The sequence below is a fragment of the Macaca fascicularis genome, chromosome 5, assembly GCF_037993035.2.
Source record: "Macaca fascicularis isolate 582-1 chromosome 5, T2T-MFA8v1.1".
Taxonomy (NCBI): Eukaryota; Metazoa; Chordata; class Mammalia; order Primates; family Cercopithecidae; genus Macaca; species Macaca fascicularis.
In genome coordinates, this window is record NC_088379.1 from 27,739,139 (window position 1) to 27,766,770 (window position 27,632).

The window sequence follows — 27,632 nt, forward strand, 5'->3', positions numbered from 1 at the left end:
AAAGCCTATTATAAAATGAAATAAATCTTTTTCCAACTTTCTCTTCCAGAATCCAGAAAATTCTATCCATGTTCCAAATCTGAGCATCAAAGCCAATGGATATCCTTTTGGGTCTTTGGATCTCCGGTGTTGATATTTCCATGTTTGTTGGGAAGTGGTTCTGCCTAATGTATGGCAATATTGACCTTAGTGGGTGGGTGTATTTCTAAGCCTGTGATCTAAGTTAGTCTATAGAATCAGCTTTGTGTTTACTTTATTGTCATCTCTCCAAGAGCCCAGTGACCTGTGACAGCTGAATTATTGTGTTCTCTATGAAGGCTTCTTCTACCATAGGCCTTTATTGCTGTTTTTCTTTGAGCCAACTTTTCTCAAAGCAATTTATCATCTGTCTACCAAAACGAATACACCCCCACATCATTTAATTTATATGTTCCCTATGCAGTTACTTCTAATACCCATTTAATTATATTAAAGAATAGGAAGACATGGACTTTTAGCAAAATTTTATTTTAAATAATAAAATAGCTTATGTAAAATTAGAGAACAATTGAGCATTTCAGCTCGAGAGCTCTTACTCAACTGAACTCATCACCTGTATCTTAGCACATGCAGTTCTCTATTGCAGATACTTGTCTGCACTTTCCTCCACAGTTAGATATTCAGTACACATATAGAAAGAGTTGTATTTTATACATTTTGTTCATCACTGTAGCACATGAAGCAATGTCACCTAGGCAAAACTAAATGTGTTATGTAGATGGTGTCTAGTTTATATTTCAAACTACTAATATATTAGAATGATGTGTAAGATATTGAAATAATCTCTACTAACACTAAGTAGAATGAATTGCTTTTTAAAAGATATTCTTAGTTGTCAAATATGAAAAGAGAAAGCAGTAAGTCATGTAACATGATTGTTTTAATTGTTTGTGATTTTTTAGTAGGAACTCAAAGACACATAACTCTATAAGTGATGTTTTTATTGATCAATGCCTTCAAGCAAGTATATGGAGGCATGTTTATTTTCTCTCAGCTGTTATTATTATCAGGATATGAGTGTCATCTCCCCTGTATCAAGTACACTTTGGAGAAATGTATTTGATGTCCTTAGGAGACTTGGTGTATTTTTTTTTTCCTTTCAGGCTCTTGAGGTTAAAAACTCAGAAATTTGCCTTTGTGAGGAAGTACTTGAGTTTTAACATCACCATAAAGGATGAATTCAAAATACAAGAATATCAGATGGTTCGTGGGTAGTGTTGAAGCTGGGCATGTTTCTAAATAACGGCATTTCAACTTTCTATGAATTAAATAGACAAAAACTATTTTGACACTGTCTCATTTTCTAACCTTCAACAAATACGGTCTCATTCTCAAAAAATAGAATCTCAGAATTTTAAGTATTGAGAACCATTACATATGGAGTAGGTAGAAATTTAACTGTCTTTTCTAGTAATTAATTAACTGTTGTTCTGATTAACCATGCTTATATACACTGTTCTTTCAAACAAGCAAATTCAACAGGAAACCACTTGTACCTCTGGATTCTGTATAGTTATATCAACCTACTGTGATTAACAGCAGCAACAACAAATCACATGAAAAGAAAGGTGAAATTGTGCTCAATGACAACATACAATTGTCTTTCATGTGGTAATTGTATATTGTATTTCTATTGTTTATTCATCCTACATAAAGAAAGTCTCAACACTTCTGGTATGTAGTATAGTAGCCAGCATTAATAAAACATGTAATAAATGTTGAATGAGTATGCATAGAATAGTCCTAATTAAATCAAGAGGAATGGATAAAGGAACAAAGAGAATAAATGACCACAAGATATAGTACTATTGAAATATCCAAATTGTAAAGTAATGGGCATTTAGGTTTAACTCTTCCTAATATTGGACCAGGTCACAGTCTCCATCTTGAGATCTTTTTAGTAGGTTTCCATTCTTTCTTACAATAAAAGTACTATGCATTTTTTTTTTCTCAGTTCCCATGTTCCTTGTTTAAAGGCTGTAACTTTTTATCATCACATGAAATTGTTCTTTTGTTTGTAAAAACAGGTTTCTCTTTTCCTGCCTTTCCTAATTATAGTAACCCATATTTAACTTTACCAAGAAACATTTTTAAGTCTTGTTCAAACTAGTTAGTTTTACTGGGGTTAGCATTGTTTCAATGAAAGCAATTAACTAACTTTAATAAGATGTTAGTAATGATTTTAGATTTGCTCATCCACGTTCTTCATGATCAGTGATGCTAATCCATATACTCAAGAAGACATAGGGTATGGCTCACGTGCATTATTCTGAAATCAGTCTCTATGTTAATGTTAAAATTAGTTTACAGTGTGAATGTGTCTTTGCAATTCAAAGGTGGCCTGGATATCTCCAACTGGATTTATTCTACATTTTAAGTGAATTCTTTATTGCTTTCTATTATAGACTAGAGATAAACTATGCAAAAGTTCACACAGTCATAGAATCACTGATTTAAATAGGACCTGAGAGATCATGTAGATATATCTTCCCTGGTGCTATTAAGCACCTCTCTGTGTACCTACTAAATCACTTATTGCTTAACACTGGACGTTTATGTTAACACTAATATCTGCTTTAACTATGGGCTCACCAGAACCAGGTACTAGGAATGTTCAGCTCTATATTTGTATTTTACATAGATAGGTATAGCTGTTATTGTTGTTGAGTGAAGCCCTTATTAATTACTTCATCCATATAAGTTATAGCTACCAGGATGCTAAGAAAGGTGAGGGGAAAAAGGTGACTTTTAGTATTGTTCTTTTATGCTAAGTCAACCTTGACCCTAAGTTTTATGCTATGGTTTACTGATAAGGAAAAAACACTTATCTAAAAAGTCAACTTTGATTGACTGGCATATTGATCAAATTAACAAAAGTGCAAATGTATTAATTAATTTGCTACTGCCTCTGTGATGACATCTTATGGTTCATCTAACAACCCTTCTTTGGATATCTTCACGCCTGTAATCCCAGCACTTTGGGAGACTGAGGTAGGCGGATCACAAGGTCAGAGGATCAAGAACATCCTGACTAACACGGTGAAAACCTGTCTCTACCAAAAAAAAAAAAATACAAAAAAATTAGTCGAGCGTTGAGGCAGGCACCTGTAGTCCCAGCTACTTGGGAAGCTGAGGCAGGAGAATGGAATGAACATGGCAGGTGGAGCTTTAGCAGTTAGCCAAGATCCCACCACTGCACTCCAGCCTGGGCCACAGAGCAAGACTCCATCTCAGAAAAAAACAAAAACAAAAACAAAAAAAAGAATGTTACACACTTCTCATCTGGGAAGCCTTCTCTGCCCTCTTCATGTAGAGATGAGCCCCAAAGCAGCTATTTGTATGTGGCCTCTAAAAAAGCATCAATCATATGAATCAGCCTGTATGTGTTTTCTTGTTTTCTTTACTACTTGGGGCCTTTGAGACAAGAGCCTAGACACAGTCTCCTTTTTATATATCATGTGCAACGGAGTGACTGGACTATCGTAGGCAATCTGTAGATGCCAATAATATTGAAACTTGTGTATTTCATTGAGCGCAAGCAGATGCTTCACTAGAAGTTATTGATGATATACCTAGTACTCCTACAAGATCCCTGAGATGATCAGCTAGCTGTCCATAACCTTGGGCTATCTCCTCCCCTGGGCAATTTATAGACAGGAAAACATAAGCCCTCTCACATTTAAGATTGAATGTAACTCTATTAGTTCATAAAACAACTATGAGTTCAGGTTCCTTAATTATAAATTAGTTTTTCAGCTTGTATTATTGTGATTATTAATATCAGGTTTTGTAAGGGGCTCAGTAACTCTAACAAATTAAAGCATGAAGTGAAAAACAGATATAGAAAATCAGCTCTCAATATGCATAGGCTTTACCTGTCTCAGTGATTGCATGTATAAATACACTACTTGCAAAATTGTGCCCCTGAAAAAGTATTTGAAATAGGTCATTGATATATTTTTGTCTTATTTTTTTTTTTTACAGCTGCAGTTAAAGTAGAATTATGAAAGTGATTAGCCTCAGGTCTGTCATCATTCATCTTGAGCCTGGAATGGCAGAAGTTTGCACATATTATTGTACCACATCCAGCAATTTGCTCTAATGGAATCTTGTGAAATCCTGTCTGATATTTGATAGGTATGAATTTAAGCTGTATCATCATGTAGAGTACAGGGATGAAAAGGAGTAGAAGCTGTGATCTACAATTACTGGCATCATAAAACATGAGCATGACTAGATCTAAGTCAGTGAAGATCATTTATAAGGGATGACTCTATTTCTGGGAAACCAGAGTCATCATATTATTTGTGGGTAATTTAATTAGTGAATAAATGATTCAACATAGATGCTGGTGCAGTATATACTGAATTTACAAATAAACTAAAAATAAATGTAATTTGAGCATCAAAACAAAAATAAAATCACTATTAAATGGCTAGAGGGTAAAAATGGTTCTCAAATGGTGTCACCAATTTGGGGGTATTTAAAGAGTCCAATGACTTTGGGATGATTAGGGATCTGGAATATCATGCTCACAACATCCACATTTGCTGAATAAAATGAAAGAAATATAAAATGTTATATGCATGAACTTTATAATATTAAAGCATTAAATATTAATATGAAGCCATAATGCCAAGATATTTTTTCTGCAAACAGAAACTCCTTTTTTATTTACCTAATAACCTTGTGTGCAAGTATTCTTGGGAAGGATGGTTAGAACTTTTGAAAGAGCATCCAATCTGCCTGCTATCTGAGCAGAAGCAAATTGAGGGTATAGATCATAAAATCTTAGTCCTGAATAGGAGCTGAGAAATAATTTAGTCTGCATAGATGAAGGCTCTTGGATCCAGAGCTGTTGAATGATTTACATAAGTTCACATTATTGCCTAGTGACAGAGCTGGGATTAGAACCCTTGTCAGCTGACAAAGAATGCAGGACCCTTTCTATGGTACCACTTCCTATCACAGCTAGAAAATGACTACTAACACATCAGCATAACCTTGGTGGCTCAAAATTCCCTTGGCAGAATATGATTATTGAACATGATTATTGAAATAAGAATCCAGAGGCTGCTCTAGCATTGCTTTTGCACATCTTGCCTTTGGGAATTTGCAGGTATCCCTGGCTGTTCTTAGAAGAGGAGAGTATGAAGGGCCACTGGTGATTTTTGCCAAGCCCCTTAAGTACTTGGGAGGGAAATTATTTTAAGACATTGGTGGCTTTTGTGCCTTACTGTTCTATCAGCAGTATGAAGTATGTGAGCTCACATCAGTTGGGTTGTTTCTACTTCAGGAAACAGCAAGAGATACTGAGGGAACCACTGATGTTGATAATCCCATTTTCAAACCTGCTTTCTTAAGGTAACTTTAGACTAAAGTTTGGAACAAGGCTTTAAATGACCTGTTCCTACTAGAAGCTGAAAGTGTGGTGGTGAAATGATGAAGAGAGGTTGGTTAATGCATACAAATATATAGTTAGATAGAATGAATAAGTTTGATAGCACAGTAGGGTGACTATAGTTAACAACAATGTATTGTGTTTTTCAAAATAGCTAGAAAAGATTTGAAATGTTCTCAACATAAAGAAATGATAAGTGTTTAAGGTGATGACTATCCTAAATATCCTGATTTGATTATTATAAGTTCTATGCATTTATGGAAACATCACATGTACCCCATATGCATGTACAAATATTGTCTATCAATTTACAAAAAAAAGACCAGCTTCTTTAAATGGTTAAATCTAAAGAAGTGTGAATATACTCCTTATACTCCAGTATATGGCATCATAGTCATTCTAGAAGCCTTAGTGAGCTCCGCTGAATCTTCAAGCTGTCCTCTCCAGATGTTGCTAAGAGAGGAATTGCACTAAGTAGCTGGTAGAAGAACCCTAGAGATTTACAGACTGTTCCAGGGAGTCACCTAGGTGCTAATGAGAGCAACATCTGGGCTTTGTCAAATTGGAACCAAAGTCAACATACCAATGAAAATTCTGGATTTATCTGAGGAGATATTGTTTTTCTGAAGGTTTGCTTTACATTTATTGGTCACCATAAATTGTGCTGCAGTTTGCATTTTCTACTCTGTCTAATGACTGCAGGAAGGAAAGAAAGACTGTTGATATGATTTGGCTGTGTCGCCACCCAAATCTCATCATGAATTGTAGTTCCCATAATACCCATGTGGCCTGGGAGAGAGCCAGTGGGAGGCAATTGAATCATGGGGCAGTTTCCTCATGCTATTCTCATGAGAGTGAGTGAGTTCTCACAAGGTCTGATGGTTTTAGAGGGGGCTTCCCCTTTCACTTGGTTCTCATTCTCTCTCTTGCTGCCCTGTGGAGAGGTGCCTTCTGCTGTGATTGTAAGTTTCATGAGGCCTTCTCAGCCATGTGGAACTGTGAGTCAATTAAACCTCTTTTCTTTATAAATTACCACGTCTCAGGCATTTCTTCATAGCACAGTGGGAATGGACTAATACAGTACAATGGTACCACAGAGATTGAGGTGCTACTGTAAAGATACACAAAAATGTGGAAATAACTTTGGAACCGGGTAACATGCAGAGGTTGGAACTGTTTGGAGGGGTCAGGAGAGGACAGGAAAATGTGAGAAAGTTTGGAACTTCCTAGAGACTTGTTGAATGGCTTTGACCAAAATGCTGATACTGATATGGACAATGAAATCCAGGCTAAGGTGGTCTCAGATGGAGATGAGCAACTTGTTGGGAACTGTAGCAAAGGCAACTCTGGTTATGCCTTAGTAAAGAGATTGGCGGCATATTTTCCCTGCCCTAGATATCTGTGGAACTTTGAGCTTGAGATAGATGATTTAGGGTATCTGGCAGAAAATTTCTAAGTGGCAAAGCATTCAAGAGGAAGCAGAGTATAAAACTATGGAAAATTTACTTCCTGATGATGCAGTAGAAAACAAAATCCCATTTTCTGGGAAGAAATTCAAGCCTGCTGCAGATATTCACATAAATAAAAAGGAACTGAATGTTAATTGCCAAAACAATGGGAAAAAGTCTCCAAGGCACATCAGAGGTCTTCACAGCAGCCCCTCCCATCACAAGCCTGGAGGCCTAGGAGAAAAAAAAATAGTTTCATGGGCTGGGCCCTGAGCCTTGCTGCTTTGTGTAGTTTCAGGACTTAGTGCCCTGCATCTCAGTCTTGGCTAAAAGGGAGCAATATACAGCTCAAGTCATGGCTTCAGAGGGTGCAAGCCCCAGGCCTTGGCAGTTTCCACATGGTGTTGATCCTGCAGGTGCACAGAAGTTGATGACTGAGGTTTGGGAACTTCCACTTAGATTTCAGAGGCTGTATGGAAATACCTGGATGTCCAAGTAGAAGTTTGCTGCAAGGGTGTAGCCCTCATGGAGAACCTCTGTTAGAGCAGTGGAGAAGGGAAATGTGGGGTTGGAGCCCCAACAGAGTCCCCACTGGGGCATTGCCTAATGGAGCTGTGAGAAAAGGGCCACTGTCCTCCAGATGCCAGAAAGGTAAATCCACTGACAGCTTTCACCATATGCCTGGAAAAAGCCACAGACACTCAATGCCATGAACGCAACTGGGAGGTGGAGTATAGCTTGCAAAGCCAGAGGGATAGGCTGCCCAATGCCATGGATGCGCACTTCTTGCATCAGCATGGCCTGGATGTGAGACATGGAGTCAAAGGAGATTATTTTGGAATTTTAAGGTTTAATGACTGTCCTATTGGATTATGGACTTGCATAGGGCCTGTAGTTACTTTGTTTTGGCCACCTTCTGCCATTTGGAACAGCTGTATTTACCCAATGCCTGTAACCCCAATGTCTCGAGGGAGTAACTATCTTGCTTTTGACTTTACAGGCTCATAGACAGAAGGTGCTTGCCTTGTCTCAGATGAAACTTTGGACTTGGACTTTTGGGTTAATAATGGAGTGGGTTAAGGCTTGGGAGAATTTTGGCAAGGCATGATTGTGTTTATAAATATGAGGACATAAGATTTGAAATGGACCAGGCTGGAATGATATGGTTTGGCTGTGTCCCCACCCAAATCTCACGTTGAGTTGCAGTGCCCATTATCCCCACATGTCATGGGAGGGGCCCAGTGGGAGATAATTGGATCATGGAAGCAGTTTCCCCCATGCTATTCTCATGATAGTAAGGTCTTACAAGATCTGACTGCTTTATAAGGGGCTTTCCTCTTCACTCAGTTTTCATTTTCTCTCCTGCCAACTTCTGAAGAGTTGCCTTCCACCACAATCGTAAGATTCCTGAGGCTTCCCCAGCCATTTAGAACTGTGGGTCAATTAAACCCCTTTTCTTTATAAGTTACCCAATCTTGGGTATTTCTTCATAGCTGCATGAAAATGGACTAATACAACTGTGATGAGATCATTTGCTACAATATGTGATTGTTGAGCCCTCTCTATGCTAGGCAATTTACATATGCAATCTCATTAAATCATCTCAATGGCCTTGAGAAGTGCCTGTCAATATCCCTGCTTTGAGAATAACAAAGAGAGACTCAGAAGTGAAGTGACTTGTCAGAATTCTTTCTGGTAGAATGTGCAGGTTTGGGATTCAAAACAGATCAGTCTCAATTCAAAGTTCATGCTCTTTCTGCTGTATCATGTGGTCTGTTTTATTCTTGTTCTTTTCTTCTACATCTCTCTGAGAAGACTGAATTACAATTTCATGAAATTATTTGGAGATAAGGGCTCCAGTCTTTTAGATGGAATTCTTACTCAGTTACAAGAACACAGACACAATATTCAAGATAGAGAGATTTAAGCTAAGGGGCAGTTGATAATTTGTTATCTTCGTAGTTCTCAGAAATGTAGTTATAAATGCAGAAAGAATAATGACATAATCTAAAAATAATAAGACAACATGCTTAACTTGCTGCTAGAGCTATATATCATGGAATATCAAGTATTAGACAGGACCTTTAAGCCAGACAGTATCAGGGGTACTTTGCCTTGCTCCTTTATACATGTAGGTTGCTATGGTTACAAGAGATACTGAATTGTGTGGAGCCTGAAGAAGCTACTCTAATACTTTAGATTGTTTGACATTTGTGAATATTTCTCCCTCTGAGATGTAGCAGGTGGAAGAGTGACAATGTTTTGTGTTCATAAACATAAATTGCCAAAAAAGTCTCCCAAAATTATTTTGTTTGGTGAAATATTATTTCCCTAACATTTTTCTTTTATGTTACCCTACAATACAAGCAAAATGTAGCTATGAAGGCAGAGGAAGATTCCTGGAAACTGAGAGAGTGTTACTCTCAAAAGCACAGATATAGCAGGGTTGAAGCCAATGCCCTACTTACACCCACAAAGCACTTTCTCTAAATTTGATGCCATTTCTCTCCCTAAGTAGAACTAATAATTAAAATAGTGTGTGTTTCACTAAGGTGCACTAATTGAGTCTGAAGCTGGATTTCATAAGCAAGCTTTTGTTGTTAAAGAATACAGCTATCTATATATCCTTTAACAAATATATATATTTTATATATATATATAATATTTATTTGTTATATTTCTATCTCAGTTCGGGGATAGAAGTCAGACATTCATTTTCTCTGATTCTCCAGAAAATAAAATTACACTTCCAAATTTTATACGTGGTCAAAAAATAGCAGCTAGATTGGAGTAATTTCTATTTCATTTTAAAAATTCAAAAGAAGTTCTGATTATTAGCATCCTGATTATGATAGCTGGAAAAAACCAAGAATAAAGAATATTTGGCTAGTCCTCATTAATTTTCCATCCAACTGAGAGCACTAACACAGTTTCTGTAGACAGTAGCCAAATGTCCCTGAGAAGCAACCAGTTGATTGCTTTGAAACCTAAAGGACTATAAGACACTGTCACAAGGTAAATTCTGTGTATGAACAGGAGAGACAGGTTTATAGCATTTAAACATTATCTTCATTTGTATTGCAAAACAGACAGAAAGTTCTTTTTGGAAAAGTACAAGATCAAACATCATTGTAGAAAATAAATATTATTTGGTGAGGAATCCAAAATAGGCCATTTCTGCAAAGTAATCAAATGCAATCTGCAGTTATTATTTGTCTCATATGTACATATTATTTCATACAGTATATGACTACTGGGACTCAGACAATGAATTTTTAAAGGGTTACAACTGAAGAAAAAGTTTATCCTTTTGACCTCTGCTTATTTGACAGCCCTTTTAAAACTGATTTCTGTAATGGGTATTCCAGGTTGAATAAATTGAAGTTTGTTGGGTGTAAAACACTTCTACTAGACTGTAAGCATATGAGCTTCAGAAAACCATGTATTTTTTGTTTATTATTAGAGCCCCAGCATCTAGCGGAAGGGCACCTGCTAACCTTCATCTTCCTTTAAAACTGTTTCTGTCTTGGTTACAAGAGCCAAAAAGTCACACAAACTAGGGAATTACTAACTCACCTTTCCTTGGTTCAGGCGTCATGTGACCTGAGCCAAGACAATAAGACTTTTTCCTTATGAATTTAATTTCTGGAACAGGGAGAAATTGGAGATGCTATTTTTAGATGAGATGCTGTTAAGATAAAAGAACAAGATACCTACTGCCACAGTTTCAATGATCAGAAAAATTCCTCATAGTAAAACAGAACATGAAGTTGACACATGAAGTAGAGAAGGCTATTACATAATGGTAAAGGGATCAATTCATCAGGAAGAGCTAACTATCCTAAATATATATGCACCCAATACAGGAGCACCCAGATGCATAAAGTAAGTCCTTAGAGACTTACAAAGAGACTTAGACTCCCAGACAATAATAATGGGAGACTTTTACACCCCACTGTCAACATTAGACAGATCAGCAAGACAGAAAGTCAACAAGGATATCCAGGAATTGAACTCAACTCTGCACCAAGCAGACCTAATAGACATCTACAGAACTCTCCACCCCAAATCAACAGAATATACATTCTTCTCAGCATCTCATTACACTTATTCCAAAATTGACCACATAGTTGGAAGTAAAGCACTCCTCAGCAAATGTGAAAGAACAGAAATTATAACAAACTGTCTCTCAGACCACAGTGCAATCAAACTAGAACTCAGGACTAAAATACTCAATCAAAATCACTCAACTACATGGAAACTGAACAACCTGCTCCTGAATGACTACTGGGTACATAACGAAATGAAGGCAGAAATAAGGATGTTCTTTGAAGCTAATGAGAACAAAGATACAACATACCAGAATCTCTGGGACACATTTAAAGCAGTGTGTAGAGGGAAATTTATAGCACTAAATGCCCACAAGAGAAAGCAGGAAAGATCTAAAATTGACACCCTAGCATCACAATTAAAGGAACTAGAGAAGCAAGAGCAAACACATTCAAAAGCTAGCAGAAGGCAAGAAATAACTAAGATCAGAGCAGAACTGAAAGAGACGGAGACACAAAAAACCCTCCAAAAAAAAAAATCCATGAATCCAGGAGCTGGTTTTTTGAAAAGATCAACAAAATTGATAGACTGCTAGCAAGACTAATAAAGAAGAAAAGAGAGAAGAATCAAATAGACGCTATAAAAATGATGACGGGGATATCACCACCGACACCACAGAAATACAAACTACCATCAGAGAATACTATAAACACCTCTACACAAATAAACTAGGAAAATCTAGAAGAAATGGATAACTTCCTGGACACTTACACTCTCCCAAGACTAAACCAGGAAGAAGTTGAATCCCTGAATAGACCAATAGCAGGCTCTGAAATTGAGGCAATAATTAATAGCCTACCAACCAAAAAAAGTCCAGGACCAGACAGATTCACAGCAAAATTCTACCAGAGGTACAAGGAGGAGTTGGTACCATTCCTTCTGAAACTATTCCAATCAATAGAAAAAGAGGAAATCCCCCCTAACTCATTTTAAGGCCAACATCATCCTGATACCAAAGCCTGACAGAGATACAGCAAAAAAAAGAAAATTTTAGACCAATATCCCTGATGAACATCGATGCAAAAATCCTCAATAGAATACTGGCAAACCGAATCCAGCAGCACATCAAAAAGCTTATCCAACATGATCAAGTGGGCTTCATTCCTGGGATGCAAGGCTGGTTCAACATATGCAAATCAATAAAGGTAATCCAGCATATAAACAGAACCAAAGACAAAAACTACATGATTATCTCAATAGATGCAGAAAAGGCCTTTGACAAAATTCAACAGCCTTTCATGCTAAAAACTCTCAATATATTCGGTATTGATATATCTCAAAATAATAAGAGCTATTTATGACAAACCCACAGCCAATATCATACTGAATGGGCAAAAACTGGAGGCATTCCCTTTGAAAACTGGAACAAGACAGGGATGCCCTCTCTCACCACTCCTATTCAACATAGTGTTGGAAGTTCTGGCTAGGGCAATCAGGCAAGAGAAAGAAATAAAGAGTATTCAGTTAGGAAAAGAAGAAGTCAAATTGTCCCTGTTTGCAGATGACATGATTGTATATTTAGAAAACCCCATCATCTCAGCCCAAAATCTCCTTAAGCTGATAAGCAACTTCAGCAAAGTCTCAGGATGAAAAATCAATGTGCAAAATCACAAGCATTCTTATACACCAGTAACAGACAAACTGACAGCCAAATCATGAATGAACTCCCATTCACAATGTCTTCAAACAGAATAAAATACCTAGGAATCCAACCTACAAGGGATATAAAGGACCTCTTCAAGGAGAGCTACAAACCACTGCTCAGTGAAATAAAAGAGGACACAAACAAATGGAAGAACATACCATGCTCATGGATAGGAAGAATCAATATCATGAAAATGGCCATACTGCCCAAGGTAATTTATAGATTCAATGCTAGCCCCATTAGGCTACCAATGACTTTCTTCACAGAATTGGAAAAAACTGCTTTAAATTTCATATGGAACCAAAAAAGACCCCGCATTGCCAAGACAATCCTAAGGCAAAAGAACAAAGCTGGAGGTATCACGCTACCTGAATTCAAAGTATAATACAAGGTTATAGTAACCAAAAACAGCATGGTACTGGTACCAAAACAGAGATATAGACCAATGGAACAGAACAGAGCCCTCAGAAATCATACCACACATCTACAGCCATCTGATCTTTGACAAACCTGACAAAAACAAGAAATGGGGAAAGGATTCCCTATTTAATAAATGGTGCTGGGAAAATTGGCTAGCCAGAAGTAGAAAGCTGAAACTGGATCCTTTCCTTACTCCTTTTTTGAAAATTAATTCAAGATGGATTTGAGACTTAAATGTTAGACCTAAAACCATGAAAACCCTAGAAGAAAACCTAGGTAATACCATTCAGGACATAGGCATGGGCAAAGACTTCATGTCTAAAACACCAAAATCAACGGCAACAAAAGCCAAAATTGACAAATGGGATTTAATTAAACTAAAGAGCTTCTGCACAGCAAAAGAAACTACCATCAGAGTGAACAGGCAACCTACAGAAGGGGAGAAAATTTTTGCAATCTACTTATCTGACAAAGGGCTAATATCCAGAACCTATAAAGAACTCAATCAAATTTACAAGAAAAAACAAACAACCCCATCAAAAAGTGGGCAAAGGATATGAACAGACACTTCTCAAAAGAAGACATTCATACAGCCTACAGACACATGAAAAAATGCTCATCATCACTCGCCATGAGAGAAATGCAAATCAAAACCACAATGAGATACCTTCTCACACCAGTTAGAATGGCAATCATTAAAAAATCAGGAAACAACAGGTGCTGGAGAGGATGTGGAGAAATAGGAACACTTTTACACAGTTGGATTGTAAACTAGTTCAATCATTGTGGAAAACAGTGTGGCAATTCCTCAAAGATCTAGAACTAGAAATACCATTCGACCCAGCCATCCCATTACTGGGGATATACCCAAAGGATTATAAGTGATGCTGCTATAAAGACACATGCACACTTATGTTTATTGTGGCACTATTCACAATAACAAAGACTTGGAATCAACCCAAATGTCTATCAGTGACAGACTGGATTAAGAAAATGTGGGACATATACACCATGGAATACTATGCAGCCATAGAAAAGGATGAGTTCGTGTCCTTTGTAGGGACATGGATGCAGCTGGAAACCATCATTCTCAGCAAACTATCACAAGAACAGAAAACCAAATACCGCATATTCTCACTCATAGGTGGAAATTGAACAATGAGATCACTTGGACACAGGAAGGGGAACATCATACACCAGGTCGTATTGTGGGGAGGGGGAGAGAGGAGGGATAGCGTTAGGAGATACGCCTAATGTAAATGACAAGTTAATGGGTGCAGCACACCAACATGGCACATGTATACATATGTAACAAACCTGCATGTTGTGCACATGTACCCTAGAACTTAAAGTATTAAAAAAAAAAAAGACAACCATAAATGAAGTCATCTGTTCTTAGCCAACCCTAAATGATGTAGTTTAAGCTGTCCTCATTTCAGGTTTGTTTACATGACCCAATAAATTTCTTTTTCTACCTTAAACTAACTCAAGTTGTGTTTTTTGGAATTAAACTAGAACTTTTTTTGTACTAATTCACTTAGCACAGTGTTCAGTTCTTCCTGTGAAACATTATAAGATCCAAGGAAAAGCGTCTTAACCTTCTCACATTTTTATAAAACAAGAGTGTGGGTCCAGACAATTTGCCATGTCCATCTTATACTCTGATTCTCTCTCTGGATATTCGTCTATGAAACTTCTCGTGACACTTGTGGTTGCCACAGTGTGATAGATGTTAGCTAGAATGTAACAAAAATTTTTCTTATTATTACCCAATTTTTATGTACTCATCTTTTACTCTGATACCTCTACCTCTCAACCACGTATCCTACTATCCTTAAAGAACTTGTTGCTAAACTTGCAGTATTAACATGGAATTCAAAAATTACTTCTGCTTTCTCCATTTCAGGCTGAACCTCGATGGTGATTCAGATGGATCATGAGGCTCTTTCAACAAAGCTAAGTTCCTGTCTTCTAACGCAGTTATTCTCATACTTTTATACTGAAATATCCAGAACAGCAAACGAGTTAAATATGTTTTCTGTGGAGTTCTGTACGAAGAAGATTTAGAGCTTTATAAACCTAAAATAACATATCACAAGGACAAAATTTATTTGAAGTGGGAGACTTGGCTTAAAAGCATCTAATATAAATTGTATATTCTATTCAATAATACAAAAGCAGTGCTTTATTTAGAATGAATTAAAATGCATGCTTCAGATAAATGCATCATGTTTAGCTTTGGATTTACTGAATATACTATTTAACAGATGTTTGAGTTACATACTTTGAGAAGCACAGGCCTTTGGTACTGATGGCTCCTGTTAAAATAAAAACATGTTTTCTGAGAGCATAATCATATGAAACCAGGAGCACATATTAACATGAAACTCAAATCACTTCCCCTGACTTTCTTCTTTCAAATGTAAAGAAAATGGAAAACAGGACAGATAAATTTGAAGAAACAGAAGAGCTCAGGAAAGTTCAAAGCATGAAGCAAACTCAAAAGTCTATCTAAATATCTAGGGAGCAGCTTCAAAGCACATGGTACCTGAAGATGAAACAGCAGAAGTGAAAAGAATTGCTCCTGTAGAATAGGGCTAAAATTGTACTTGAAGCATGTCTGGTAATATCCCAGGAGAAGAAGGGTCAACAGTAGCTGTGGTAAAAATGCATGGAAGCATCAGGGAAAATAGAAATGTAGAGAAGCAGATAGAGTGAGCCCAAGGCAAGATGAGGGTTTCTGGGGCTGAATTTCAGAAAAGCCTGACTATGGAGAGTGGGAGTTCCTGTTTTCTTTCAGTGACTTGCTAATTTCAATTTTGTGTGTGTGTGGCACTAACAGATTTTTGCTTAACTTGGGACATTTTTAACAGTAGAGGAACTCTTCTGTCAGTTCTGATATGGTAATTTTAAAACACATATTCTTTAATTGAACATTCATTAAATCACTTGGCCAGGAATCCAAATAACAAAATGTCTATTATGGAATTCTGTGTGTAATAGAAGTTATGTAACTTGTTTCTTCTCAGTATAGAGAACAAAAAGTAAAGTCAAAACCACCCCCAGATGACCACTTTTAGCACTTTCCTTTTATCGGGAGAGGTGAGCAACATGCAGAAAATACATATTCTTGAATTAATCTCCTTTGGGTACAGAGAGAAACAAGCTCATTATTCTTCTAACTGGCAACGTTTGATTTTATTGACACCCTAACAGTATGTCAATTGCTCACTATATCTCCCTAGGCTGTAGTCTTGCAGACTTTCTTTTTTTCAACTTACCAATTTTATGATGTGTTCCCATGGATGTCTCTTTACACTATTTTACACTCTATTTCTAGAATAATAACGGAAATTTCAATGGAAACAACATATCACATTCTCTGTCTACTACATAAGCATGTCTTTTTTATTTGTAAATAGAACACACTTTGCACACATTAGGTAATACACACATATATTAATTTGGTTTAGAAATTATATTGAAAGACACAATTGCATAAGGGTAGGGATTTTACTTTTAAATTCTTTTCATGTCTTCATGGACTGGCTCTTTGCTTCACACCCAGTAGCTGTGAAACAAGTACTTACTTACTGATGAATGAACGAATAAATAAATAGTTAAATGCAGGAACAACAATGTTGGTAGACATATAGGATTATAGAATTTAATTGCTTGGTAGAATCATCAAGTTCTACCCAAATTTGGTGTGGCCAACGGAATAATGTTCCCTTAAAGATATCCAAGTCCTAATCTCCCAAACCTGGAATATGCTACCTTACGTAACAAAGGGACTTTGCAGATGTAATTAAGTCAATGATCTTGAGACAGAAATATTAACCTAAGTAAACGCAATGTAATTACAATGAACAATGTTCCTTAAAAGAGGAAGGCAAAAGTTCAGAATGAAACACACATACACACATAAAGTGACAACGAAAGCAGAAAGAGTGAGAGATTTGAAGATACTACCTTACTGGATTCAAAGATAGAGGAAGGGGTTGAGATCTAAGGATTTCAGGCAGCCTTTTGTAGTTGCAGAAGATAAGGAAATGAATTCTCCCTAGAACTTCCATATGGGAACAGCTCAGCTGATTCCTTGACATTAGCTCAGTGAGACACATTTTCAGACTCTAACTTCCAGATTTGTAAGAGATAGATTTGTGTTGTTTAAACTATTACATTTGTGGCAGTTTGTCAAAGTAGTAAAAAGAAACACATATTGAGGTAGGCATCAGAATTTCCTGAGCAATATAGTGTGATTACCTTTGAAAATTCTACTCAGCAGTTCTGGAATTGCAGCCTGAAATTTCAAATTTACTAAGTGCTCCCACTGTATCTGAGTTAGGAATTACCTAGAAAACCATGCTATATTGCATTACACTAATTCTGTACTTGAGAAAAAGTACAATGTTAAAATCTCAAGAACATTAATACAGATTTAAGTATAATTTATCATGTAAAAGCATATTTGAAAAAGTAAGCCTGAAGAAAAGAAACAACTGAAGTATTAACACTATATTCTCTAACTATATATTGATTTTCTCCTTTTGCTTTTACACAGCGAACCATATATACTTTCACAGAGGGTGATTTGGATAATACGTTCCATGCATTGCTCCAAGCAGAAATTCTCAATCTATCATTTCTGCTTGTATTATTTTACACCTCTCAAAGACATTCACATTTCATCACAGGGAGCCAAAATCAGCCTGTGTTATGTTTCTCTTTGTGTATACCACAATACTTACTTTACTTTCTCCTGAATAGATTGTTAGTGGTTTTTATTATCTCCTGTAAAGAGTGTGATAAACGCATGTTGCAAGGACATTTTTATTTGATTCACCTTATTCTATTAAATCATGACAACCATAGCATTACATCTATTTGTCTATCTAGCTATTAAACATATTCAGAATACCTAACAACTTTAGGGGCATTCAATATATAGAATGTGCTAGTATTGGTTATTTTCTAAAAAAATAATAATTATGAATGTCATTCTATTATTGCATTAGTGACTTAGTTAAAATTTAGGCCATTAACAAAAAAGAGATTAAAAAAAAAAAAACCATTAGGCGCTAAAGTAATCCTCAGCAATGGCTTTTTCAAAATGACACTTTGGCATCATAAAGCGGGTATTTGGTAACCATACTCTATTATGGAACAGCAAATGGAATTTACATTCTATTTTCCTACATCTACTTCTTTACTATAATTTAACAATCATTTTAATTATTACTATATAGTTATTTCAAATTTGATATGATTCCTACAGGTGCTCTGATAGTAACATTTTCTTTGGTGCCTCATGTCACTCTTTCTCTTTCTCTCTCTCTTTCTCTCTCTCTTTCTTTAAAAATAAGGTGTCTTTACAGGAACACATTTCACTATAAATGCCTAAATTTCTCCTTTCAGAATGATTGTTAAAACTCATTGAGATCTCAGACTCTGTGTTTTTTATTTTTATTTCATACATAGGAAAAAATGGACTCAGAGACACACATGGTTATAGGAGGCTGTGACTGTCAACTCTACCGCTTCCTATTGAAGATTGAAGCCTTTATGTTATTGAATACATTGAATATATTGCAAATTGGAAACCCATTAATAGGATTCTAAGAAGCCTTACTACCAGATCTGGATTCTAAACCTCCTTGCTGGTATGATAGGTTATTGTCTGAGATATTAAGCAACTAGACCTATGTTGGGACACTTGCTTCACAATGTAATATGATGGATTATTAATGAGGAAAAAAGATTGCCCTAATTGTGCTAGTGAGGATCTTGAGCACTCTCTATTTTCTCTTCACTTCTGCTTTAGTGGTTGCAGAAAAGATTTCTTTTTTTCCTGTCAGATATACATGCAGTAGCAAAAAATTGAAGCATCTTTCTGCACTAATGAGCTGCAAAATTTAAAAGTTTGGGGCAGTCTCCATGGAAACTTTTTAGTATGGTGCCTACCAGTGCTAAATGTGTATGAGGTGACAATTCCTTCTACATGGCAGATTGTCACAGATAGCATATGGTAGGACTTTATGAAAACCACTAAAATTATTTCTGCCTCAGTTTCCATCACTATAAGGCATAATCATTCATAAGGATTACTGAGATAATCTTTAAATTTGCATTAAATTCCTTGGAGATAGGCATTATATAAATAGGAAGCTCTATATTAAATGAACAAAATTTCAACAACGAGTAGGTACACTTAATGGATACAATGTGGTCTGAAATTTAAGTAATTGACCAGAAATCAGGACCTGGGACCAATTACTGGACATTCAGTCTGGGTCATTTGAGAGAAATTGTATAGAACATTCTTTCTTCATTTTCAACATTTACTTATTACATGAAGTAGACAATTTAACACTAAATAAGGCTATGGTTACATTTTCTCCATGTATCACTGCAGGCTGCAAAAAAAAGTATTATATTAAGTTAATAGTCAGAATCTTTCCCCAAATGATGATAATTGGATCTCTGATTCAAAGGACACCAAAGAAATGGCTAGAGAAAATATAGCTCTGTCCTCAGTATATATTATTTTTAATAATAATCTGTATTTTAAAAGTATTACATCATGTTCACTCCAAGAAGGGAGAAAAGAGCTCAAAACATATCTGGTGGTGCATCTGTAGTACCAGCTACTTGGGAGATTGAGGCAGGAGGATCACTTTAGCCCAGGAGTTTAAGGCTGCAGTAAGCTATGATTGCACCTGTGAATAGCTACTGTACTACAGCCTGGGCAATATAGGAAGATACTGTCTTTTTTTTTTTTTTTTTTGAGACGGAATCTCCCTCTGTTACTTAGGCTGGAGTGCAGTGGCGTGATCTCGGCTCACTGCAAGCTCCGCCTCTGAGTTAACGCCGTTCTCCTGCCTCAGCCTCCCAAGTAGCTGGGACTACAGGTGCCCACCACCATGCCTGGTTAATTTTTTTGTACTTTTTAGTAGAGACGGGATTTCACTATGTTAGCCAGGATGGTCTCGATCTCCTGACCTTGTGATCCACCCACCTCGGCCTCCCAAAGTACTGGGATTATAGGCGTAAGCCACTGCGCCTGGCCCCCGGAAGATACCGTCTCTTAAGAAACAAAACAAAATATCTGACATTTCACTTATAAATCTCATGTATTAATTTTTCATATTTCTGTTATTCATGCTGACATAATTATTGTGAAGTCTCTTTGCGTGTAATGAAAATCTATATTCTTATTCAATATTTGTTAAATACATTATACTCTGCTAGAGTATCCTGATGGACTCAGGGTAGAAAAATGACCAAAAGAACAGCTATCTGAATTCTCTATCTTAATCAGTATGCACAGTGTTAACCTTATATAAGAATGTCCCTATAGTTAATCATTTGTGTTTTCATTAAGCAGTATTAAAGCTTTTAGAAGATGCACACATACTGTGATTTAAGGAGGCCTGGCAGTTACAATAGAAAAAAGAAGCTGATTCTTGTAGAATGTCTTGAAATTTTGACACTGGTAGTTTTGGCAAGAACATTATTAAAGTTAAGATTTGTATATAACCAATGAGAACACATGGACACAGGGAGGGGAATATCACACACCAGGGCCTGTCGGGGGGTGGTGGGCTAGGGGAGGGATAGCATTAGGAGAAATACCTAATGTAAATGATAGGTTGATGGGTGCAGCAAACCACCATGGCATGTGTATACCTGTGTAACAAAACTGCATGTTCTGCACATCTATCCCAAAACTTAAAGTATAATTTAAAAAAGTTTTTTAAAAAAGATTTGTTTAGAAAATAGCAAATTGCTTAATCAGGGGAATCCTCACAGAGTTGACAAGTATGGGCTGTGAAGTATGTTTTGCTGGAAATATACCTGTAAGTCACTATATTTATATATATTCTCCAAACAGAGAGAAATAAATGCAAACATCATTTACCTGGAGGACAGGTTGAGAATGAGTTATAGCCTAATATGAGATCCATATGAAACTAAAAAAAAAAAAAAAAAAAAAATCAGAATGAGGGTGATACATGATCCCAAAATAGAAGTAAACAGTTTTGGGACAGAAAAGATTCTGAAAAACTTGCCCCCAATGGTTCATCCTTGAATTGTATCAGTGTCCCTACCCCTCCCTCATACATATACCATGTCCCCTTCATGATTCTGAGAAATTTTGAAGACAAGAGTCAAGGGGGTTCACAAATGACACTAAGACCTTCATGTTACCAAGAATGATTAGTATATCAGCCTGGAGAAGCACTTGCTACAGGCTAGGCAAATTAGAGTCCCCTATAGAAGATGATTAAAGTAGACAGAAGGAATAAAATTAACATATTATTCAATAAACCTTCCTTATGTCTCATCTGCCCAAATAAAAGTCCTGAGAATATGTTTATAACTAACTATCATGCAAGTTCTTTCATCCCAAGATATGTTCTCACTATATTAACTATATGTACTCCCCTACACACACATGTATCCCCTAAACTTTTTAAACTCTTCTACTTTATATGCTAGAAATTGTGCTAGGCATTTTACAAATATAAATTCACCCTATTTGTACATTTAGAAAGGTAAGATACAAAATTATCAAAATCAATATTGACAAAATTTATCTTCTTTTTAAGTATATTGACTAAATAGTTAAGAGTTCAAAGATGAATTATGATAAAGAGTGTTTAGCAAAATGTTTTCACATAAAATACTTTGAACTCACTAGCAATGAAGCGAATATTATAACCAGAAGACTCTCAGGAAATTTAATCCAGAATGAAGGATACTAAGTGATGTATGGAACTGCTTTTTCTATTTAAACATCAAAACTCCACGTGAATCTTGGAAGTATACCTCTGCGCCTTAAATGAAAACACACTTTTGACATTATGTATTGCCTCTTGAGAGAAAACTCTGCTCAATTCATAAGTGAATCATGGATTACCCAATTCTTTCTTCTATGGGCTCTCTCAGGGCGCCCCTTGGTTTCACTTTATTACGTACAAACATAGTATTACCTTCTATAATGCAATACTTTCATATACAGAGTAATATATCATTTAGATTACTCTTTAGTCCATCATTTTGAAAGTTACAGTTTTCTGAGCTAACAATTATAGCTATATAGAAATAACAAAACCTTCTTTTTTCTTTTTTTGAGATGGAGTCTCACTATGTCACTCAGGCTGGAGTGCAGTGGTGCCATCTCGACACACTGCAACCTCGGCCTCCCAGGTTCAAGCGATTCTCCTGCCTCAGCCTCCCAAGTAGCTGGAACTACAGGTGCATGCCACCATGCCTGGCTAATTTTTTGCATTTTTAGTAGAGACTTGGTTTCACTGTGTTAGCCAGGCTGGTCTCCATCTCCTGACCTCGTGATCTGGCCACCAGGGCCTCCCAGAGTGCTAGTATTACAATCTTGAGCCACCGTGCCCGGCCAGTAACATCTTTCTTAATTAAACAGACTTATATTGTGCAACTATAATAGAATATGTGATATCTAAATTCAAAGGGTGAGAGAATTATATGTTATTGCATATGCCTAAACTTATGTACCAAAACGTGCTATGTACGTGCATACATCTAAGTGTACTAGGCTTTCATCAGAAGTCCCTTTTAGATTTCTGCAGCTGCTTTTTTCCTTTCTCTAGATCCCTTATAATTATAAAAATATATTTATGTAAATTCAAAAAATCTTAATATATATAGTTACACCTATTTGATATATATTTATATATGTATTACAGTGATGTATTTCTGATGAATGTTTTCTAACAACCACAAATATGTGGAATATAACTTATACAAAAAACATTTTGGATGACATAACAACTCAAAAGTAATGATTTCCCACACCGATGACCTGTCTCTACTTCTAATATAAATATGGCATCAGGAAGTATGCTTTCTTAAATATGCTCCTCTTCAGCTGACAGTTTATTGGCTACCAAGACCTATGATAAGGAGCAAATATACATTTCTTTATTTAGACTATTGACCCTTGGGAGAGGTATATTTCAAAGGCAATTTTTTTTCAGGCTTGAGTGGTTAAGCTTTTAGCTATGTAATTCTACAGAGATCATTTCTTCCAATTTTCTTTAATTTTCAGTTAAGTAATCTGTGACCTACTATACCTATTCATTTGGAGAGGATTACAAGGCAATTTCAATTTCCACTGAAGTCTCTGGCCCTTATGTGCTGGATCATAAGTATCTCATCCAATTGCATTTGTGAGCCAAGAACACTTTCTACTTATTTGGGGATGCTTCTTTTTATTATTGCCCGAGGATAAGACAGACTTAATGAATGGAAGACTAGTTATGTGGGAGAATAATAACTTCTAAGACAGGTTTTCACCCAAGTGCCATAGAAAGGCTGTCATACACTGATGATGATGTGAAATGTAAATTTAGGGCCTATTGTTTAATCCATTGCTCTTTTTAAAACATTGACTTTTTAGTATGGTAGGGAAGCCGAGAAGTTAGCAATATTTCATTATTTCTCAAATAAATCAATTCAAAAGATCATTACCAAAATAGTAAAATTCCACATATTTTCAATATCTGCCAAGTACTAAAACCCAGAGTCATCGTGTCATAAAAAAATAGCACTATATTGGAATCCTTTTTGAAATCTTCAGTGCCCAAAATATGGAAGAGATCAGTCAACAAAAATGCATTAAGAGGAAGAATAATAGGATTTATGGATCTACTTTTAGTTTTATTTTGTTTTTGCATTTTCATAACGTTTATTGATATGTAGATATTACTTTTAAATATGCTATATTTTAGCTTATATCTAGAATACATTTCCGGCAAATGAAAATGCACAATGGTAAGTAAAGTTACCAGTACAGATTGACCATTGAAATCCCAATGAGGGTTCCAGGAGAGTGAGCCCTTTGAAAACTCTCTTGTTATGGTGGAACCAGGAAAGTCACAAACATGGCGAGTAATATGTTCCGTGAAAAGATGCCCCATGTGTCCAAATGTCGGGAGACACTGGATGATCTGTTTTCCAGAAACAACAGCAGCAGTTTTGAATATGATTCAACAATCCCAGTGAACTTCTATATTCAAAGAAATAGAAATCAGTATATTGACAGGACAACTACACTTCCATGTTCATCGCAGCAATATTCACAATAGCCAAGATATGAAGTCAACCTAAGTTGATTATCAACATATCAACAGACGAATGGATAATGCAAATGTGGGTTATAACACAAATAAATGCTATTTAGCCTTAACAAAGAAGAAATTATTGTCATTTGCAGCAACATAGACAGATCTAGATAACATTACACTAAATGAAACAAACCAGGAACAGAAAGACAAGTATTGTATGAGCTCACTTATAATGAGGAATCTAAAAAAGGCAGAAATCATAGAAGCAGAGAGCAGAATGGTGGTTACTAGAGGCAGGGGCTGGGAGACATGAACAGGGAAAGGGGAGATGTTAATCAAAGGATACGAAGTTTCCTTTAGACAGGAGAAATGAGTTATAGTGATCTACTGCACAGCGTAGTGCCTATAGTTAATAATAATGTATTACATATTTGAAAATTGTTAATAGGTTTTAAATGTTCTCACCAAAAATGAATGATAAACATATGAGGAGATAATATGTTAATTAGCTACATTCCATCATTCCACAATGTATACATATATCAACACATCACATTTTGCCCCATAAATATATAGAATTATTATTTGTCAATTAAAATCAAAAATAATTTTGAAGGGCAGTGCTTAAATTTCTTTATTCTGCGATATACTACCTATTTGATCTTTGTCCAGTCACCCTGCTTCACTGTACCGTGGTTCTCCTCTCCAAAAAATAAAATGCTAACCAATTAAAGAGAAGCCAGAGAAAAGCAAATAGAAGCAAATTAAAGTGTATTGCATATACGTAGTTAAATTATGAATTATCTATTTGTATGTGAATGGGACCCTCCGACATGCACTCATATTTTTAATATAAAATGTAGCCTAGTGTTCCCCCTTGGAATTATAATCATGTGCTATTTTGAAATCATGTGTCAGAAAATAACTTTGCTCTGAAAATTTTTCATTTTTTTCTTTATTTTTATAGAGTTCTGGACTACTTGGTAATTCCACCTATCATGTGGCAGATTACTTATCTGTGACCTGTTGTACCTATTCATTTGGTGGACAAAATCGGTAGACTCTTTAAGTGCAGTAAAATTAGTGATGACTTTGTTTGTCATCACAAACCAAGATTTGTCATCACAAATCAAGATTGTTTTCAGGACAGTCAGTCCCACACTTAGGTTTCAGTGGAATTTTATTTGTAAGAACAAATCAGTGTTTTGGAAATGTCATGTTCTTATTTTAATGAGTTTATAATTAAGCAGAACAGAGGTTGTTTTCTTTGCAGAATCCCACCCACAAGAATTCTATTGATTTACTCTTTGATTATATGAAATAGCACATCAGGGTGAAGGTAAAGCAGAAAACAAATTATGATCTAATCTAAGATGTAGATCTATATTAGAATGAGACTGCTGACCTGTGAAATACATTCAAACAGTATTTACAAAAATCATTCCTATTGTCAAAATGATGAAGAGACATTTTCTCTGGGTGTTGCAGTGGGGACTGAGATAGCAGAAGTCTCCAAAGGTAACTGTGAACTTAAAATGCTAAAATACTTTCCACATATTTGCATTACAAAATGTATTTTTCATTGTAGAAAGAATAATTTAAGTCCTTCAAAGTTTTTTATTATTATTTATATAGAATATAGGTTCTGAGACAACAGTGTTGAATGTAGAAGAACTCCTGAAATTAAATGCAAGAATATTGAAGATTACGGCTGAGCCTCTTTATAGTTGCAAATGTTATTGCTTTCACTAAAATTACTTTGAGATTGTTATGTTGCCATGAACTTTATTCAAGTGGCAAGCTTTCTCACCCGAAGTATGTTCATCTTTCTCAATTGAAGAAATATCCACATATAGAACAGATATTTACAATCATAAAGCAAAAAATTTGTTATTATACTTTAATTATTATACCAGGTCCTATAGATAGCATCCAATGATGTAGCATCGTTCAATGCTACTTTATATAAGACCTGGCATAATTACACATAGGAATTAGAATTTTAAAGTGAACAAAACAATTCCTTTTTTATAAAAGCTAAAAATGGCATTTTAAATGTCATTAACATAAATTAACATATGTGCAGGGTATTGTAAGACTGCCAAGAAGGACTCCACAAAGAAGAGGTAATTATTTTTGTATGAATGGCAGCTTATTTTTATAATAATAATTAATCACATATAATCATCAGCTCCATATGATGTCCATTTGTGAAATAACATGATCAGAACATGAAATGTGTGCTAAAGGTAGATAAAATTGGAAATTCAGAATAGTACTCAGTTGGGGAGAACCTTGAAGGTCAAACTAAGCCACTGGATTATTTTTACCTTCTTGGGAAACACAAAAAGTTTTCTGTTTACTTTTTCTAACTCTTGGGGAAATGGCCTGTGTAAAGAATACTTAAGAAGTTTGATCTGAAAATACGTCTGGAATAGTCCTAACTGGGCTGTTCTCAATTACCTTACTTGGAGATTCCATGTGATCTCAAAAGCATTTCAATGATGAAAAGTCTAAAAGAACACATGCCAGAGAATAGGCATGTTAGGAAATGACTCAGAATGTCCCACAACTGATAATGAGGAAGAGGTAGATCACAGGCTAGGCTAAGCAAAATTTTCTGAGGGGTGTGTGGGCAGCTATATAGTTTTGTTTTGTTTATTGTGGGGAGCGTGTGTGTATGTGTGTGTGTGTGTGTGTGTGTGTGTTTATATAGTTACTGGAGCACAGGCAAGGGCATACATACTCTGGAGGAAAAATATCTTCCAAACTCTTTTTACAAGGTCAGCAGTATTCTCATGCCATAACTAGGTAAGGATACTATAAGAAAAGAAAATAACAGATCAATAGGCCTAATTAATGTAAATGCAAAAACTCAAAAAAAATAAACAAATCAAATGCAGCTTCACTTTAAAAGGATTATACATCATCATCAAGTAAAATGTACCCCTTGGATGCAAGGATGTTCAACATGTGCAAATCAAAAAATGTGATACGCCGTGTTAACAGGATGAAAAATAAAAAGCAAATGATAATCTTAATGCAGAAAAAGTATTTGATAATATTTAACATCTTTTCATAACAAAATATTTCAACAAATTATGTATGCAAACAATGTACCTCAACATAATAAGTGCCATATACCACATATAATAAGCCCATAGCCAACATCAAACTTAATGATAAAGATCTGAAAGGTTTTCATCTACGATGAGGAAGAAGATTAAGAGGCTCACACTTTCTACTTCTATTCAATAGATTACCGGAAGTCCTACCCAGTGTAATTAGGCAAGAAAAAGAAATAAAAGTCTTTTGAATCAGATAAGAAGTAAAATTGACTCTTTGCAGATGACATCATCTTATTTTTATAGAGAACCATACAGACTGTTGGAAAAAACTCTTAAAGTTAATAAACAAAAATTAATTAAAATTGCCTAACACAAAGTCTATATGAAAAAAATCAG